Source organism: Halictus rubicundus, chromosome 14 (genome assembly GCF_050948215.1).
Source record: "Halictus rubicundus isolate RS-2024b chromosome 14, iyHalRubi1_principal, whole genome shotgun sequence".
In the NCBI taxonomy this organism is placed as follows: Eukaryota; Metazoa; Arthropoda; class Insecta; order Hymenoptera; family Halictidae; genus Halictus; species Halictus rubicundus.
In genome coordinates this window covers 5,264,785-5,284,628 of record NC_135162.1, presented here as the reverse complement: position 1 = coordinate 5,284,628, position 19,844 = coordinate 5,264,785, and the positions used below count along the sequence as shown (strand labels likewise).

At 37.6% G+C, this 19,844-nt stretch overlaps 1 protein-coding gene across 1 annotated transcript in view; it reads right to left on the bottom strand.

The window, feature by feature from the left end:
• LOC143360896 (glutamate receptor ionotropic, kainate 2) overlaps nt 1-12,140 on the bottom strand; it is a 327,145-nt gene extending 315,005 nt beyond the window's left edge. The window contains exon 1 of the mRNA XM_076800073.1: nt 11,612-12,140. The gene's annotated coding sequence lies outside the window, so the exon portion shown is untranslated. The remainder of the gene's footprint in view (nt 1-11,611) is intronic.
• Between the last annotated feature and the right edge of the window lie 7,704 nt (nt 12,141-19,844).

Genomic DNA, 19,844 nt, shown 5'->3' with positions numbered 1-19,844 from the left:
CCTAATGCAAGAAGTTTAATATTTTTCAAGAAAAAAATTCGAATGTCCTTGCAATATTCCTCATAATTTGCTGGCATGGAAGAAAGACGTCCAACGGGATGATTTCCACATTTCCACTTAAAATATACTCTATAAAATAATATATAACTCCGGACATTTTTATTATTTTTACTTGAAAAAAATCAGACATGTACTACGGATACCAATAAATATGTGTGCCAAATCCCAATGCAAGAAATTTAATATTTCCCCAGAAAAAAATTCGAATGTCCTTGCAATATTCCTCATAATTTTCTGGCATGGAGGAAAGACGTCCAATTGGATGATTTCCACATTTCCACTTAAAATATGCTCTATAAAATAATATATAACTCCCGCCATTTTGATTGTTCTTACTTGAAAAAAATGGCTAGTGTACTTCAACTACCAGTGAATGTGTGTGCAAAATTCCAATTCAAAAAGTCTACGAGTTCTCCTGAGAAAAATTCCGAAAAATTGAGGTACTCCGAGAGCACCCCCTTGAGCGTGTCTCGAGTCTGACAAAACCGAGATCCTCTCATTTCGCAATTTTGCCGATCCAGAAAAATGTCCAATGGGTTACTTGCGAGGAAGATCACATCATTAAGGTGCACTTGACAATTGCCCGCCCTCCAAAAAATAATTCGGCCGTGCAGCACACGCGGGACCTTAAAAACACTGCGAATTCCATTAGGATTTTCCATATTCTTGACGCGACCGTCGTTTCTTGACTATCTTGACAGCCGGTCCGCCTCGGACCGGCTCGGAATTTCAATTATTGTCAACCACGGTGAATACGTTGAACCGGAAACGAGAGGGGAGAAACGGGAAGCGTATAATTCGTGTCCATAAAGTTGAAAATGGAAGGCGTAGCCGGGCGCAGGCTTCTCGTTCAATATTTCCAACGATGATGATCAACTCTCTTTGAGAGCGGCGAATTTACTAAAGAGGACGAGTTGCTAAAGTGGATACCTCGGAATAATAATTTTTCAGTACCTCTTGAACCCATTATCCCTTGTGGGCGCCCTTTCCTTGGTTCAGTTACTTCGAAGGTTTTTTACTTTGCAAGGAACTCGGTTTTCTCCGGGAACAAAGGACGAGCGAAGCGATGTGTTCATTATCGAAGGGCTATTCCCCTTTTAGTAGAACGAGGAAAGTCGTTACCATATAATTGCGTGTCTTTATCGTCGGTTTTTGCGGATGTGTGAAACTGAATTTTCGAATTGCTCCCCATAAGCTTTCCACCCTTTCATGTGTCATTTTACTCGTTTCGATGCACCGAATACGAGCATGACTTTCGTTTTTGCCGGAAATTACAAAATTACAAAGATCTTTCATACTGCCCACAAGTGTGCGTCTTGCAATTTCCGGCGAAAATGAAACTCGTGTTCGTTTCAGCGCGTCGAAACGAATAGAATGATATACATTGAAAAGTATAAAAATCTTGGAGGGACAATTGCAAAGTTCAGCTGTAAAATGCTGTTCACCACGAACGAAAGAATCGACTCGTATCACTATGCTTGAAACGCATAGAAATTTGGCTGTGCATAGAAAGAACGAATCAGAGATATTGCTTCCCGCGTTTAAGTAATTGCTGCACCGGATAAACGTTTACGCTTTAATGCAATTGGATAACTAGAATAATGAGTGTGTTAGTTCAAGTACACTCTCCAAATATTTGAAACACTGTTCCCGCAAACAGGCACTCATTATTATTCACGTACCTTTCAACGTGGTGCCCCTCGTTTATTGGTTTTGCAAATGAACAGTTTCAGTCGAGAAATAGAAAAATTCTATTTACCCTTACTGCCAAATGAAACATCACTTTTATTCAATCATTTATTCCCAATGGCCAACAGTTGGAGAGATCGATTTCTTTTTTATTTCACCGACGGTTTTATTTTACTATCGTTTCGTTCATTTCCTGCTTCGGATTAATTGCTTTCAACGGGAACTTTGCAAAACAAAGTTCTTTCATTTCTCCACCAAATTATGAATAGCTTTCATCTTTTTAGTTAATTCAATTTTATTAAGAAGCCTTCAGAATAACTTTTCTGCAAGTAAACGACCTAAAGTTTCTCGACGATCTGAAAGGATCAGTTCGGATAACAGAGGTTGGTACTATATCGTGAATCAAACGAGCAAACCTAATCCAAATTATATCGTGTTTGGAATCGTTTCAATCGGAAAAACGTCACGAATACGCCTGTAAAGAAATAATTGAAAATAAAAAATTATTACAAACAAATAAATCTCTCTCCCTTTGCGAACATTTCCGAAGGCAAGGACAAACAACGAAAATTTGTAAGAAATTGTTCGGCATTCTATTTCAAGGCCATCCAGCTACATTTTCCAGAATCGCGTGGCTCGCGTTGAATTGCTAAAAGGATCAGTCGTTATCAATTCGAGGGGAATCCCTCTGTTGTATCGAAACGGCTTTCGGAAAATCGAGTTTCGACCTTTTGAATTGGCGCATCTCGAAACGAAGCTCGGCAAGTTATGTAACACGAGGGTGGAACGTGATACGTTCCTTTTTCTGGCGGAATTGTGTATTTGCAATTGCGCGGAAACGCGTCTCGGCTAAATCGAGGAAGACCGGCGGAACAGCCAGCCAACGAGGATTCGAAAGAATTCAATCTCCTTCTTCCACGTATGCTCGCGAGTATGCGAGACTCGTAACATCGCTATCAGCGATTTAGAGCCGGCAATCCTTGCAAATTTTAATCATTCCTTTAACCCTCGGACGAGTTCTAGGCCTGTGCCGGAGTCATTCCTGACCCACACCGATATTTCACTGATACCGTTTTATTCCGATATTAGGCGATCAGTCGGGACCGGCTTTCGTCCTATTTCGAATGAAGGTACCTATGCAGCTGGGCTTTGTTCTCCACTAGTCTGAGAGTGAATACAGAGAATGTGCGAGTGGCTTACGTGTACCAAACTCGAGTTTTTACAGGAATTTTGAATTAATTTGCTACACGATGTGTAGACTGTTTTATGCGAAGTAAAAATTGCATTGCACTAATTGCAAGATACAGAAACCAAATAGTATTCCATTTCTTTCCTTAATAATTTTAATAAACGAGAAATAGTATATTGACATCTTTAAATTTTTTTAAATTCCATCTACTCAATAGATGCACAAAATCCACAGTTTAATTATTGTTATATCTCTGAGTGTATGTTCGTAACACATAAAAACAGGGACCAAAAATAAGTTATTCTAAAATTTTCTACGATAAAAATCGTTAAGAAAAAGTTGATTATTATTGAAGTTTAAGATACTCTACATAAAATATAAAGAATAAAATTAGAGGAACAAAATTATTAAAAAATGTCTATTTATATAGTTTTTGGTTACAAATCACAGTTATTAGTGTCCAAAAATTTGGATCTCCCTCGATAACTGTTATCGATGAGGAAAAACTACTAGGATTGCTTAAAGCAGTTATCGTGAAAGAAATTCATTTTGATCACTCATAACAGTTATCAATGAGAGAAGTTCATTTCGATCACTCATAAGTTATCAGCGTCATCCCGTCGTTCATTTTGTCCTACGAGCTCATGAAATATTATTTAGCAGGGACCATAACTGTTATAAACAAGAAGGAAAAAAGGCATGGAGTAACAAGTATTTCGTCGACTAAAATCGTATTGGTTACAAATATGGATTATAAGTAACCGAAAATTTTTCTCTTGTTGGTAAATGTAATCGTTGAAAAAAATTCATTTCGATCGCTCATAACAGTTATCAACGAGTGTTTATTTCGATCGCTCATAACAGTTATCGATGATTGAATTTCTTTTGACTTGTTGATAATAATTATTGATGAGAAAATTCATTTCAGTTGATTATTTAATTACTGAGTTTTCTACTCTTTTTCGGATGTAGCAGGCCGGTGAAATTCATTGAGAAGGTTTCTTACAACAAGACGAATCAACAGACCATAAGAGTAACATAAAATCTGAAATAAGAACTTTTCAAAAATTTTTCAACTGGGCAAATCAGAAATATAGACTCCCGTATTTATCAAAACAAACGTGCATAATTCACGCTGTGCCTGCAACTCAGGTTAGCGTTGAACGAACCTTTTCTGCTCTAAAATTAACGTTAGATGATTTGCGGTGTAATTTGTCAGGAGAAAATTTGGAAAAACTCATGTTTGTCACATTAAATTTTGATTGTAGCATTTAATTTTGTGAATAAAAAATTTATTAAATAATTGATTGTCTACCATTTGAAAGTTGTACTATTTAATAATAACTATTACAAATTTCCTTCATCAATAACTGTTATGAGCGATCGAAATGAACTTCTCCCATTGATAACTGTTATGAGCGATTGAAATCAAATTATCTCTTCGATAACTGTTATTAGCGATCAAAATAAATTTCTCTCATTGATAACTGTTATGAGTGATCGAAATGAACTTCTCTCATTAATAACTGTTATGAGTAGTCGAAATGAACTTCTCCCATCGATAACTGTTCTTAGCAATCGGATTAAATTTCTCTCGTTAATAACTGCTATAAGTGATCGAAATGAATTTCTCTCAACGATAACATTTACCATCAAGAGAAAATACGTTTGGTTACTTATAATCCTTAATTGTAACCAATACGATTTCAGTCGATGAAATACTTGTTATTCCTTGACTATTTTTCTTTTTCGCCATAACAGTTATGGCCCCTGTTTATAACACATAAAAATCGTGAATAAGAATCGCAACGCTCCTGATGGACAGGGCTTCATTCAGTGCAGTAAATTTGCAAAAAGTTTGCAATAATCACAACAGCATTGTCACTCTTCGTGGCAGCTACGTTTCCCCAACGAAACCCGTCTGGCTTGCGTGGAAGCCCGAGAAATCGTGGCCAAGCCGAACTACAGAGACAGCCTCGTGGAAGACACAATGCACAGGTGTGTGTACAGGTGTGGGCACATTTGCATAGGTGTCGTCGCGTGGCTCTCGAACACGTAGGAATCGAGCTCTCGGATATCTCTCGGTGGTCTGTTCGTGTGCGTGTGTCTAATTGAATCGATTGACGACGCGCGTCTCGCAGAGATCGAGGAAAATTCTGACGAGTCTGCCTAATTAAGTGGATGCGTATGAAATCGATCGACGCGAGGGGGAGAGGGGGGAGGGGTTGCAACAATTTCTGTGTCAAAGTTCCAGGGGATGCCCGACGAGTCGCCTAGTAATTACTTGCGCTCGAATCGGCGGTTTCTGTGGAATTAAACTGAACGTTAGTCGATCCTGCGGACTCGGACAAGTAATTACACCGTCCCGGCGTGCCTTTGAAGCGGTATCATTCCAAAAGTAATTTTCTGCCGGAAGCACAGTGCGCGATTTACAAGCGACGGAATCGCGACGCAACTTACCGGCGAATTCTTGATTACGCGTGCCGTGCACCGACACAGGTACTCGATCATAATTTTTGCGACGAATTTGGCACAATCCTCTGTCGAAATCTGCTCTGCTGGGAATTGTTAAATATTACGTGTACAGATTCATTTTCAGCCGAATAATTTTCTTTGAAATAATCCTTTCCAGAATAAATTTTTTCACAGAAAAATTTTTACAGAAATTAACGTTCTTTCCTAATATGTATAGTAGGTTGAAAATAATATAACAGTATTTTTTGTATAATTCTTCTAATGTTCTCATCGTTTCAAATTACTTATTTTTGTCACGAATGCATAAAATCCGCTGTCATGAAAAACATAATTTTACAAGTCAAAGTTACCGATATTCCACCACTTGCGCCAATACTACCACATGTACCACAAGCATGTAGTAGTAACGAAATAATTAAAGGATGTGTAGTTATCGTTGAAGCATTTTGAAACTGGCTTTTCATAAACGATTTGTTCGATTAAACAATTTTTTACAAATCGAACTCTCTGAAATTCCACCATCCGTACCAACGATATCCGCTACCGCTGAACCAACGTTCTATAATCGTCGAACCATTAATTATTGCTGAATCAATATCACAAACTCCGCGGACAATTATAAAATATCAATTCATTGAAAATTCCTTCAGGAATCGAAGTATCCAATACTCTCACCAAACAGTAGTAGCCGGGAACGTTTTTATTAAACTTTTCCCACAGCGAAACCGACAATGAATCGTGGAACTTCGATGGAAAGAAGAAAGCTAGGAAAGAGGGACAATAAGAGAAAGAGACAGAGAGGGACAAGAGAGAGAGAGAGAGAGAGAGAGAGAGAGAGAGAGAGAGAGAGAGAGAGATGGCAGAACGAGAGGTTCAATGACCGTTAATCGTCAGCCGATTGGAAATGGGATTTACGCATATCTCGATGTTTCAGGCTGCGGCGCACGCAAGCCGCGAACAGAGCTAATGCCTGACAATCGTCGCATCGGTGATCGATCGATCGCGATTGACAAGAGTCACGTTGGTCCTGGATCACAATCGCTCGACACCTGGATTAGCAATTAGAGGAGCACAAAGAACGGCGACGAGACGTCTAGCCTGCCTGAACGATCCCCCATTGTTCGAACCGGCGACGCTTTTCTAACTTTTTCGCCTACTCGCGCGTACGTCAAATTCTCGGTTATGCTAGCTGTACCAATCGTCACTCACCACGCTCGAAAACGGCACGCGTTTCTCTAAATTCTTTAACATCTACTCGCTTATTTCCCTGTCAAATTCTCTGTCAAAATCTCTGTCAAATTCTCTGTTAAATTCTCTGTCAAATTTTCTGTCAAGTTAGCTTTGTCAATTGTCATTTACTTCGTTCGGAAAGAGCACGCTTTTCGCTAAATTCTTGAACATCTACGTACGTATTTCCCTGCCAAATTCTCTGTTAAAATCTCTGTCAAATTCTCTGTCAAATTCACTGTCAAATTTTCTGTCAAGTTAGCTCTGTCAATTGTCAGTTACTTCGTTCGGAAAGAGCACGCTTTCGCTAAATTCTTGAACATCTACGTACGTATTTCCCTGTCAAATTCTCCGTCAAAATCTCTGTCAAATTCTTAGCCAAATTCTCTGTCAAATTTTCTGTCAAGTTAGCTCTGTCAATTGTCAGTTACTTCGTTCGGAAAGAGCACGCTTTTCGCTAAATTCTTGAACATCTACTTACGTATTTCCCTGCCAAATTCTCTGTTAAAATCTCTGTCAAATTCTCTGTCAAATTCACTGTCAAATTTTCTGTCAAGTTAGCTCTGTCAATTGTCAGTTACTTCGTTCGGAAAGAGCACGCTTTCGCTAAATTCTTGAACATCTACGTACGTATTTCCCTGTCAAATTCTCCGTCAAAATCTCTGTCAAATTCTTAGCCAAATTCTCTGTCAAATTTTCTGTCAAGTTAGCTCTGTCAATTGTCAGTTACTTCGTTCGGAAAGAGCACGCTTTTCGCTAAATTCTTGAACATCTACTTACGTATTTCCCTGCCAAATTCTCTGTTAAAATCTCTGTCAAATTCTCTGTCAAATTCACTGTCAAATTTTCTGTCAAGTTAGCTCTGTCAATTGTAAGTTACTTCATTCGGAAAGAGCACGCTTTCGCTAAATTCTTGAACATCTACGTACGTATTTCCCTGTCAAATTCTCCGTCAAAATCTCTGTCAAATTCTTAGCCAAATTCTCTGTCAAATTTTCTGTCAAGTTAGCTCTGTCAATTGTCAGTTACTTCGTTCGGAAAGAGCACGCTTTTCGCTAAATTCTTGAACATCTACTTACGTATTTCCCTGCCAAATTCTCTGTTAAAATCTCTGTCAAATTCTCTGTCAAATTCACTGTCAAATTTTCTGTCAAGTTAGCTCTGTCAATTGTCAGTTACTTCGTTCGGAAAGAGCACGCTTTCGCTAAATTCTTGAACATCTACGTACGTATTTCCCTGTCAAATTCTCCGTCAAAATCTCTGTCAAATTCTTAGCCAAATTCTCTGTCAAATTTTCTGTCAAGTTAGCTCTGTCAATTGTCAGTTACTTCGTTCGGAAAGAGCACGCTTTTCGCTAAATTCTTGAACATCTACTTACGTATTTCCCTGCCAAATTCTCTGTTAAAATCTCTGTCAAATTCTCTGTCAAATTCACTGTCAAATTTTCTGTCAAGTTAGCTCTGTCAATTGTCAGTTACTTCGTTCGGAAAGAGCACGCTTTCGCTAAATTCTTGAACATCTACGTACGTATTTCCCTGTCAAATTTTCCGTCAAAATCTCTGTCAAATTCTTAGCCAAATTCTCTGTCAAATTTTCTGTCAAGTTAGCTCCGTCAATTGTCATTTACTTCGTTCGGAAAGAGCACGCTTTTCGCTAAATTCTTGAACATCTACTTACGTATTTCCCTGCCAAATTCTCTGTTAAAATCTCTGTCAAATTCTTAGCCAAATTCACTGTCAAATTTTCTGTCAAGTTAGCTCTGTCAATTGTCAGTTACTTCGTTCGGAAAGAGCACGCTTTCGCTAAATTCTTGAACATCTACTCACGTATTTCCCTGTCAAATTCTCCGTCAAAATCTCTGTCAAATTCTTAGCCAAATTCTCTGTCAAATTTTCTGTCAAGTTAGCTCCGTCAATTGTCATTTACTTCGTTCGGAAAGAGCACGCTTTTCGCTAAATTCTTGAACATCTACGTACGTATTTCCCTGTCAAATTCTCCGTCAAAATCTCTGTCAAATTCTTAGCCAAATTCTCTGTCAAATTTTCTGTCAAGTTAGCTCTGTCAATTGTCAGTTACTTCGTTCGGAAAGAGCACGCTTTTCGCTAAATTCTTGAACATCTACTTACGTATTTCCCTGCCAAATTCTCTGTTAAAATCTCTGTCAAATTCTCTGTCAAATTCACTGTCAAATTTTCTGTCAAGTTAGCTCTGTCAATTGTCAGTTACTTCGTTCGGAAAGAGCACGCTTTCGCTAAATTCTTGAACATCTACGTACGTATTTCCCTGTCAAATTTTCCGTCAAAATCTCTGTCAAATTCTTAGCCAAATTCTCTGTCAAATTTTCTGTCAAGTTAGCTCCGTCAATTGTCATTTACTTCGTTCGGAAAGAGCACGCTTTTCGCTAAATTCTTGAACATCTACTTACGTATTTCCCTGCCAAATTCTCTGTTAAAATCTCTGTCAAATTCTTAGCCAAATTCACTGTCAAATTTTCTGTCAAGTTAGCTCTGTCAATTGTCAGTTACTTCGTTCGGAAAGAGCACGCTTTCGCTAAATTCTTGAACATCTACTCACGTATTTCCCTGTCAAATTCTCCGTCAAAATCTCTGTCAAATTCTTAGCCAAATTCTCTGTCAAATTTTCTGTCAAGTTAGCTTTGTCAATTGTCATTTACTTCGTTCGGAAAGAGCACGCTTTTCGCTAAATTCTTGAACATCTACTCACGTATTTCCCTGTCAAATTCTCCGTCAAAATCTCTGTCAAATTCTTAGCCAAATTCTCTGTCAAATTTTCTGTCAAGTTAGCTCCGTCAATTGTCATTTACTTCGTTCGGAAAGAGCACGCTTTTCGCTAAATTCTTGAACATCTACGTACGTATTTCCCTGTCAAATTCTCCGTCAAAATCTCTGTCAAATTCTTAGCCAAATTCTCTGTCAAATTTTCTGTCAAGTTAGCTTTGTCAATTGTCATTTACTTCGTTCGGAAAGAGCACGCTTTTCGCTAAATTCTTGAACATCTACTCACGTATTTCCCTGTCAAATTCTCTGTCAAAATCTCTGTCAAAATCTCTGTCAAATTCTCTGTCAAATTCTCTGTCAAATTTTCTGTCAAGTTAGCTCTGTCAATTGTCAGTTACTTCGTTCGGAAAGAGCACGCTTTTCGCTAAATTCTTGAACATCTACTTACGTATTTCCCTGCCAAATTCTCTGTTAAAATCTCTGTCAAATTCTCTGTCAAATTCACTGTCAAATTTTCTGTCAAGTTAGCTCTGTCAATTGTCAGTTACTTCGTTCGGAAAGAGCACGCTTTCGCTAAATTCTTGAACATCTACGTACGTATTTCCCTGTCAAATTCTCCGTCAAAATCTCTGTCAAATTCTTAGCCAAATTCTCTGTCAAATTTTCTGTCAAGTTAGCTCTGTCAATTGTCAGTTACTTCGTTCGGAAAGAGCACGCTTTTCGCTAAATTCTTGAACATCTACTTACGTATTTCCCTGCCAAATTCTCTGTTAAAATCTCTGTCAAATTCTCTGTCAAATTCACTGTCAAATTTTCTGTCAAGTTAGCTCTGTCAATTGTCAGTTACTTCGTTCGGAAAGAGCACGCTTTCGCTAAATTCTTGAACATCTACGTACGTATTTCCCTGTCAAATTCTCCGTCAAAATCTCTGTCAAATTCTTAGCCAAATTCTCTGTCAAATTTTCTGTCAAGTTAGCTCTGTCAATTGTCAGTTACTTCGTTCGGAAAGAGCACGCTTTTCGCTAAATTCTTGAACATCTACTTACGTATTTCCCTGCCAAATTCTCTGTTAAAATCTCTGTCAAATTCTCTGTCAAATTCACTGTCAAATTTTCTGTCAAGTTAGCTCTGTCAATTGTCAGTTACTTCGTTCGGAAAGAGCACGCTTTTCGCTAAATTCTTGAACATCTACTTACGTATTTCCCTGCCAAATTCTCTGTTAAAATCTCTGTCAAATTCTCTGTCAAATTCACTGTCAAATTTTCTGTCAAGTTAGCTCTGTCAATTGTCAGTTACTTCGTTCGGAAAGAGCACGCTTTCGCTAAATTCTTGAACATCTACGTACGTATTTCCCTGTCAAATTTTCCGTCAAAATCTCTGTCAAATTCTTAGCCAAATTCTCTGTCAAATTTTCTGTCAAGTTAGCTCCGTCAATTGTCATTTACTTCGTTCGGAAAGAGCACGCTTTTCGCTAAATTCTTGAACATCTACTTACGTATTTCCCTGCCAAATTCTCTGTTAAAATCTCTGTCAAATTCTTAGCCAAATTCACTGTCAAATTTTCTGTCAAGTTAGCTCTGTCAATTGTCAGTTACTTCGTTCGGAAAGAGCACGCTTTCGCTAAATTCTTGAACATCTACTCACGTATTTCCCTGTCAAAATCTCTGTCAAAATCTCTGTCAAATTCTTAGCCAAATTCTCTGTCAAATTTTCTGTCAAGTTAGCTCTGTCAATACTCATTTACTTCGTTCGGAAAGAGCACGCTTTTCGCTAAATTCTTGAACATCTACTCACGTATTTCCCTGTCAAAATCTCTGTCAAAATCTCTGTCAAATTCTTAGCCAAATTCTCTGTCAAATTTTCTGTCAAGTTAGCTCTGTCAATACTCATTTACTTCGTTCGGAAAGAGCACGCTTTTCGATAAATTCTTGAACATCTACTCACGTATTTCCCTGTCAAAATCTCTGTCAAAATCTCTGTCAAATTCTTAGCCAAATTCTCTGTCAAATTTTCTGTCAAGTTAGCTCTGTCAATACTCATTTACTTCGTTCGGAAAGAGCACGCTTTTCGATAAATTCTTGAACACCTACTCGCGTATTTCCCTGTCAAATTCTCAGTCAAGTTGGCTCTGTGAATCGTCAACGAGTGTCACGCACTCCGTTAAAAAGGCCAAGCTTTCGCCCAAGTTCTTCATCATCTACTCACACAATTCTCCACCACTCTTACTACTCACGTTCTCAGTCCTCATCCAATCGTGGCCGACCGTCGTTCACTTCTTCACGGCGGCGTTCACACCTCACTGTACTGTCAGTCTCATCGCCCCGTCGATCACTCTCGTCCCAATCGACCCATAATCATTATCCCACACGATCTAAAGTATCGCAAGGTTCACATTCACATGAACGTTCTCCTAACACCGTAGATAATCGACGTTGAATTTCCAACCAGCCGCTATATCCAGAGCCTCGCACCTCTATCGAAGGCAATCACCACGGATATCCATCCCGACGACCATAACCGGCATTAGCTCGGCCAAGTTCTCATTACCTGGGCCGTCATGCTGCCCCGGGTATCCTCGATCACCGTACTTTCATCAAAGTCCCACCACTTTCACATGATTCTGCGAGAAACTACCCCGCAACCACTCGCGTTCGACCCCGAGAACTATACTGTTGCTATACTTGTCCGCTCCTTGGCAAAAATAGTTAGCACCCGGGCTCCGCGATAATCAACTCCGCAACTCACTGCCACCGAGCTACGGGACGCTATAGAGTCGTTCTGGGGTCTCACATCAACTTTGTCAGCTTCAATTATGGTTCTTCAAGGTGCCTCACTCGGACTCCACGAGGAACAACCAGCTTGCAAAGCTACGGGGCGCTACACTGATTGCTACTCCATAGCTACTCCCTGCTCGTCGAATCTGTCAATCTTCGACAGAGATTCTTCAGGATCCAGGAAAAATTCTTCAGGTCCCTGGAAAAATGTCTAGCACTCGGATTCCACGCGGAACAACTCACTCACATCCCCAAAGCTGATGCTAACTTCCCAAGTCTACGGGACGCTGCACCGTTTCTACTCTATGGGTACCCTCTCATCAAGGTTGTCACCTTCAACTGATCTCCTCGGGGACTCCCTGGAAAAATGTTTCGGGTAATCCACTCGGCAACACTATGGTTCCACCGACCCCCTGTCACACGATAATCCCTGGAACCGGTGACCCCCTAACTTTGGGGCTAGAGGTCCTCACGTTGCAAGATTGCGGGCAGTGTGTAGATTGACGAGGGCTGATTCTCAAATTCTGTGACCGTCCAGGTTTGCGGCGAGGGACCCTCGTGTCGAAGGGTTGCCGGCAATTTTTCGATCGGCCAGGATCATTCTTAAATCCTGTGACCCTCTAACTTTGGGGCAAGAGGTCCTCGCGTTGAAGGGTTGCGGGCAGTTTCTGGATGTTTGGCGAAATTGGTTCGGCGACGAGCGGCGAGGGGTCTGTTGGTGGCAGGTTCGCCAGGGTGTTTCGACACGCGACGAGGAACACCTTGCCGTTTTTCGCACGCGTGGTCCGACGATCGCGGAAGACGCGCGGGCACTGGCTGCGCCAGGACGATCTACCACCCCCGGACGAGTGCGCGAACCGGTGCCGGGAGGATGGCGAATGGCTTTCGAGGGGTGGCAGCGCAAGAAAGAGAGACAACCGGGAGGCGATCAACCCCCGGAACGGGTGGGAGAGAGACGGGACCGAGCCCCCATGCGCGTTACGCGTGGAATCTCTCCGTAGCGTCGCGCTCTTTTTCGGGAAGACAACCCCTGCGACGCGATCAGACACCGAAGTCGCTACTATCTGGGTTAGTGGACCCCCACGACCCTGACCACGGTGGGAATTATGCGCGCGGCGAGTGGGGAGGGAATTTTACGCACCATGGGCCTCGAGAATTCTGTTTATAGTGTTAACCCTTAGCACCCCGATGGCGACTATAAGGCGCAGCTAAACATTGCTGTATCGTTATTCAAGATATTTTTTACATTGTTAAATTTTTTTTTTTGTATTTAACCCTTTGCACTCGAAGTTATTTTAACTCCAAAACGAAACATTTCATCCGACCTAGAATATTTCCCTTCTATATATTTTATTTTCATGTTATACATACAAAAATGGTGCAATTTACAGGTAAAATACTGAAGTGTTTAATGACTTATTAAATACACACAAATTTAATAATGTACAAAATATTTTCACTAATGATACAGCAATTTTTAGTGGCGCCTTACAGTCGCCATTCGAGTGCTAAGGGTTAACACTAATCCTACCGACACTTCACGTATTCCTACCGCGACCGGTCAGATGACCGGTCTTTAGCACAACTTATATTTTTTAATATAGAATGAAGATAATAGCCAATTTGACAGTATAAAAATATAGTTTCTTTTATTTAGGAGTATATAATGTACATTTTATTCGTGTTCACCGCATAATATTTCGTTTACTATACCCTGTTGGGCCTGATGTTCCCCTAAAAATATTATGAATAGGTGCTCTTCCAGGATTAGATCCTTCTTTTACTTCTTGCCAAACAGTTCCGTCTACAGCAGTTTCGATTACCTCTTCCTCATTCTCATTATCGGAACTAACTAAAAATCTCCTTCTCTTTCGTCCTCTACGTACGTTCGAAACATTCTCTTCGTCCTCATCGGTGTTCGAGTCGGTCTCAAATAGATCATACTTTTCCGCATTGTCATTTTCAACATCAAAAATTTCCTGATCATCTTCGGAACACACTTCATCAATATTATTTATTTTCTCTAACAATAAATTTACACTCTTCGAACGTCTTGACGTTTTGGGAATGAATATTCAAGGGATAAAATAAAAACTAAAATATAAAAATGTGAATCAAGATGGATAAAAAAATGAACAAAAGATAAAATGTGAAACTTACTACGAAGTATTGTTGGTTTGTTCACTTCTTTGAAAATGACACTTATAACACGTAATACAATATAAAATAAGAGTAGAATAATAATAGAATAAAAATACAAAATAGTAAAAGACTGTCGAACATGCTCCTCGTAACTTTCACGTTTTGATGCTCTCTGTTCAGGTCACAAGACTTTACTGATTTGAATTCGTGAGAAGACGTCTAGGCATCCCCTTCGGCTATGATTTTATTTATTTTACAGTCATAGTAGATAAGACGGTGTAAGAAAATCCGAGGTTCTGGACCGCTTCGGATACCAATCAGGCAAATAAACACCGCGAGGCCGATAGGCGAGCGAGAACTGTAAACACTTTGAAGTGCCGTAAAGCAGTCCCTGGAAAGCACTTTTCGGCTAAAATCGTGCCACAACTGCATTACCTTTCGTTTGTAACGACTTTATAGTTTCGGAATTGAGTCTTTGAAAGAATACTATTACAAAAAGATATAAATCGTTCTACCGGTCAAATGACCGGTCGCGGTAGGTAAGACAGACTACAAATTTTTCTCAGAAAATAAACAATAAAAAAAGAAGGGAATATTGAAAAATGTATTATACGCATATTTTAGGAAAAGTCGTGAAGTTTAAAGGCGATTCAATTACGTTGTATATAGGAAATTCTAATCGAAATTTTAAAAACGGTCATTTGACCGGTCGCGGTAGGAATAGTGTTGACCCCTTGCCCTACAATATCGAGTCACACTCGTGATGAAGATTCCGAACAGAGTCTAATACAGATGTATGTTATTAATTTTCTTTAAACCGAAATAAAATTCTATTTCGTTGTAGTTGATGTATATCCTTTGGAGAAAACATAGAATAAATATAAACTATCCTTCCTAATCATTATAATCGCAAAATAAATAGTAGTGCAGGGGGTTAATAAATTGGTAAACATTTCAATATTGTACGAGTAAATTCCACCAATTTTGTATGTATAACGTGATAATATATATATAGAAGGTAAATATTCTAAATGTTTCTTTTTGGAGTTAAAGTAGTTTCGAGTGCAAAGGGTTACACCATTCTAGAGCACGAAACGAATTTTGAGAATTTTTTATTCAAATTTAATGAGATGAAAATGGGAAATCTATTTACAGGTCTATGTTATACAGACTTCGAAGTGTGAGGAAACATTTTTTTCTAATAATTTCGTTGCAAAACGACGGTGAAAAATCCAAATTTTTTGAAATCTTCATTGCAAAATCCAGGGAAGCAAGCACGGAAATTTGAATATTCTGTTTTTTTTTTGCAAAAATGGTAAATGGTTATTCCATTTTAAAATTATCTAGCACTCTCCATGCAATGTCTAAAAAAGTCTTTTGAAATGTCTTTTACGCAACTCTCACCGTCCACACAACAAACACAGGCAATTACAATAACAGTTTTTACTTCTCCGAATGCATCACTTATTAACAGAGAATCATGGTGAGGATAATAAAACGGGGGTAGATTGTTATTCCACGAATACTGTGCATGCCCCCAGCAAACGAAGAAGTTATACGTATTATAAAATACGTCCGACCACTCCCAGGAAATAATCAACAATGCATAAAGCGCGTAAACATGTTTACCACAGTTCCAAGGGTAGCTGCAGTGCAAGCTGTGGCGTATATCAAGTTGAGGAGTATCCGCAGAGCTTATCACTAGACTGCGGATTTTACAACATTTACAGAAGAACGATTAACATTGTTCTTTGATCCAGCTGAAAAATTTATTTCTATCGTGAAATATTTACGAAGAGTATGAAACGTGAAACAGTAAAAGATTATTAAAAATCCAAGAATGTTATGTCGTTTGATGTAAAAAAATTTAACTCCTGCTCCCCAAAATCGAAGAAAATTTTTATTTTGCATAAAGATGAATTTTAACTTTTTAGTTTCAGTTACGTTAATTAAATTACTATGATGTCATTAGGATTTGTTTGGTGCTGTAACTCGGCAGCCAACGTGTTAACAGAATTTCGGGATATGAATATCAAATTTTAATATTAGGGATTAGGAATAATCTCTAATATTCGGAATATTAAATTTCCAACTCGTCAGAGTGATTATTGATTTTTCTGTTTGGCTCCTGCCTTTTGCAATTGGCACAGAAAATTTTAATTTTGCATTAAGATCCTCCGTCCATTCGTCACTGACGCGTGACGCAATATATGTTCTATGAGCTTTTCGAAAAGCCTCATCTTTAGCCGAACCTCCGCTATCCAAACACTAGATCATTTAATATTCTCACGGGCCAGTCGCAGTATAATGTGACGATTTCCTTGAAGCCTAACTGGTCGACTTCAAGCGCTGGAAACTCTTGAATAAATCCTAGCCGTGCCGGTTATAGCATCTTTTGATCCTACACGGTTTCAAGGACACGATGCTGTGGTACCGTGAAAGCGTTTTGTACGTGTGCGTGCGTGTTCGAAGAACAAGAAAGAGGCTCTTTTAGCGCTCGAAAGGCATTCAATAAGTTCTTGCATTCAAAGCACGTTAGGCATCTTATTGAGCCGACGAAGTCGCGTTTCATCCGGATTACTAGGCTTACTCGACCATGTCGTGACTTTGCTCCGCGCACACAAAAGTACTATGCGAGTCTCGGACGAGAGACTTACTCTCTTTCTCTCTCGGACTCTCCTCGGTGCTATTTATCCGAGTGCGAGCGTAATCGAAGATTAATTCAAGCTGGGGACAGACTTCTTTAAAAGGTTCGTTCGGAAGAGTTGATTTACGTTTTTTAAAGTCGTTTCTCATTTTCGGCAAGTTCTGTATAATAATTTGTAATCCTATTGTGTAAATAAGGTAATGGTTAAGTCAGTGTTCGGATATACAAGTCACACTTCTGTCAGTCTTAAAAGAAATAACTAATTTAGTAGATTTTAATTTTCCATCACGAGTATTAAGTATTAAGTATCAAGTATATGAAGTATGAAGAATATTAAGTATCAAGTATATTAAGTATCATGTCCTATAATAAGAATTAAGTGTCAAGTCTATTAAATATCAAGTATATTAAGTATTAAGTACCTATATTGAGTATGAAATATCAAGTCTCTATGGCATCAGGTATATTAAGTATTAAGTATATTAAGTATCAAGTGTATCAAGTACCTACATTAAGTATTAAGTATCAAGTCTATTAAGTATCAGGAATATTGAGTATCAAGTATACTTATCAAGTACATTCAGTATGAACTGTATTATGTATCAAGTATATTAAGCATTAAGTATATTAATTATCAAGTATATTTATCAAAAACACATTAAGTATGAACTGTATTAAATATCAAGTATATTAATTATCAAGTATATTTATCAAGCACATTAAGTATGAACTGTATTAAATATCAAGTATATTAATTATCAAGTATATTTATCAAGCACATTAAGTATGAACTGTATTAAATATCAAGTATATTAAGCATTAAGTATTAAGTATATTAAGTATTAACTGTATTAAGTATTAAGTATATTAAGGATTAAGCATTAAGTATGAGTCATATTAAGAGTCAAATATATTAAGCATCAAGCATATTAAGTTTCAGTCATATTAAGCATCAAGCATCTTAAGTATCGAGTATATTAAGTATTAAGTATATTAAGTATCAAGTATATTAAGTATCAAGTATATTAAGTATCAAGTATATTAAGTATCAAGTATATTAAGTATCATATATATTAAGCATCAAGCATATTAAGTTTCAGTCACATTAAGCATCAAATATATTAAGCATCAAGCATCTTAAGTATCGAGTATATTATGTATTAAGTATATTAAGTATCAAGTATATTAAGTATCAAGTATATTAATTATCATATATATTAAGCATCAAGCATATTAAGTTTCAGTCACATTAAGCATCAAATATATTAAGCATCAAGCATCTTAAGTATCGAGTATATTAAGTATTAAGTATATTAAGTATCAAGTATATTAAGTATCAAGTATATTAAGTATCATATATATTAAGCATCAAGCATATTAAGTATGAACTATATTAAGTATTAAATATCAAGTCTGTTAAGTATCAAGTATATTAAGTATTAAATATATTAAGTATCAAGCGCATTAAGTATGAAGTATATTAAGTATGAGGTACCTACATAAATTTTTAAGTATCAAGTCTATTAACAGGCATACTAAGTGTCAAGTATATTAAGTATCAAGTATTACTATAATATGGAAGGAGTGAAAACATGTTATTATAATATTTTATTCGATCAGCATTAATTCGCACATCCAGCTAATCGCCGAAGCAAATTACAAGTGCTCCCGCGAGCACGAGCCATACTGTTGTAACTTTATCGATCGTGTAATAATAAATGTATTACAATGTTGCATGGTACAGTATGGACACACGTTATCTACGCTCTACGTTCCACGTAATAAAGTATTAACAAAGTCCTTGATATCAACTCGCACAATATGAAATGTATCTCATTTTCGATGCCTACTCTATAAATTGTATATTGGTGTTATTTGTTTGAATATTTATGTTTAATTTGTTGCACAAATGATTCCTTGAACAGTCTCCGGACATTGAACGATGTAAACATTTTGAAACAGCTATTGTGTTAGCGAAATTAATTTGCACGCGAGAATCAGTCGCCGAAATTAACGGGCTATACGGAAACGTGCAACAGGACAACCTGAAACAATATCAATTATTACTAAGTCAATACATTAACCTCATTCGTATCAGTTTTAGTATGCATTATCGATATTCTATCGAACAATAATATAAAAATTTCCGTACATATTTAAACGCATAGGCAATCCGCGTCGCGAGCACAAATTGCAATTTCGAGGATCGAGAACATTTTGCGATCCATTTCGGTGTCCATTAGCTGTGATCAAACATTCCGCTTCGAATACAAGAGCTTTTAATAATCCTCATATATTCATTCCTCAAAAATGCTACAAGTACATTTTCTTTTATTCCCTAAAGGCACAAATTAAAACGGCAGAAAAGTTGACAAAAATGCAAAAAGTATATCTTTCAATTCATTAAAATTATTGAAGGAAGAAAACAATTTTCATTTGACACCTGTTCCGATTTCGCATAAAAATTCACAGTTCAATGATGAAAAGTGAAAATGAAAAAATATCACATCAATTAAATTATTACTAGATACAATAAATTCTTGTACATTCTCAAGACCGCTAAGATACAATAAAAAATACAGAAATCACAAGAATCCTTCACCACAATAATTCTAAATAAACCATTACATCAACATCTAACCCGAAAATTAAAAAAAGTTTCGGATATTTGAAGGTCGACTTTGTTTTTTTTTAATGAAATACTATATTTTTTATACCAAAATATGGAAGAATGTCGAATTCTGAGTAAAAAAGTATTGACCTTCATTAGCCCTAAACCTAATAATTAACGATTAATTTCACTTTATTTCCTGAAAATTTCCTTACAAAGGAAAAAAAAATCATTTAATTTTCTTTTTATTTTTCTAACCTGATATTACGCGAAGAAAATTTTCAGGAAACAA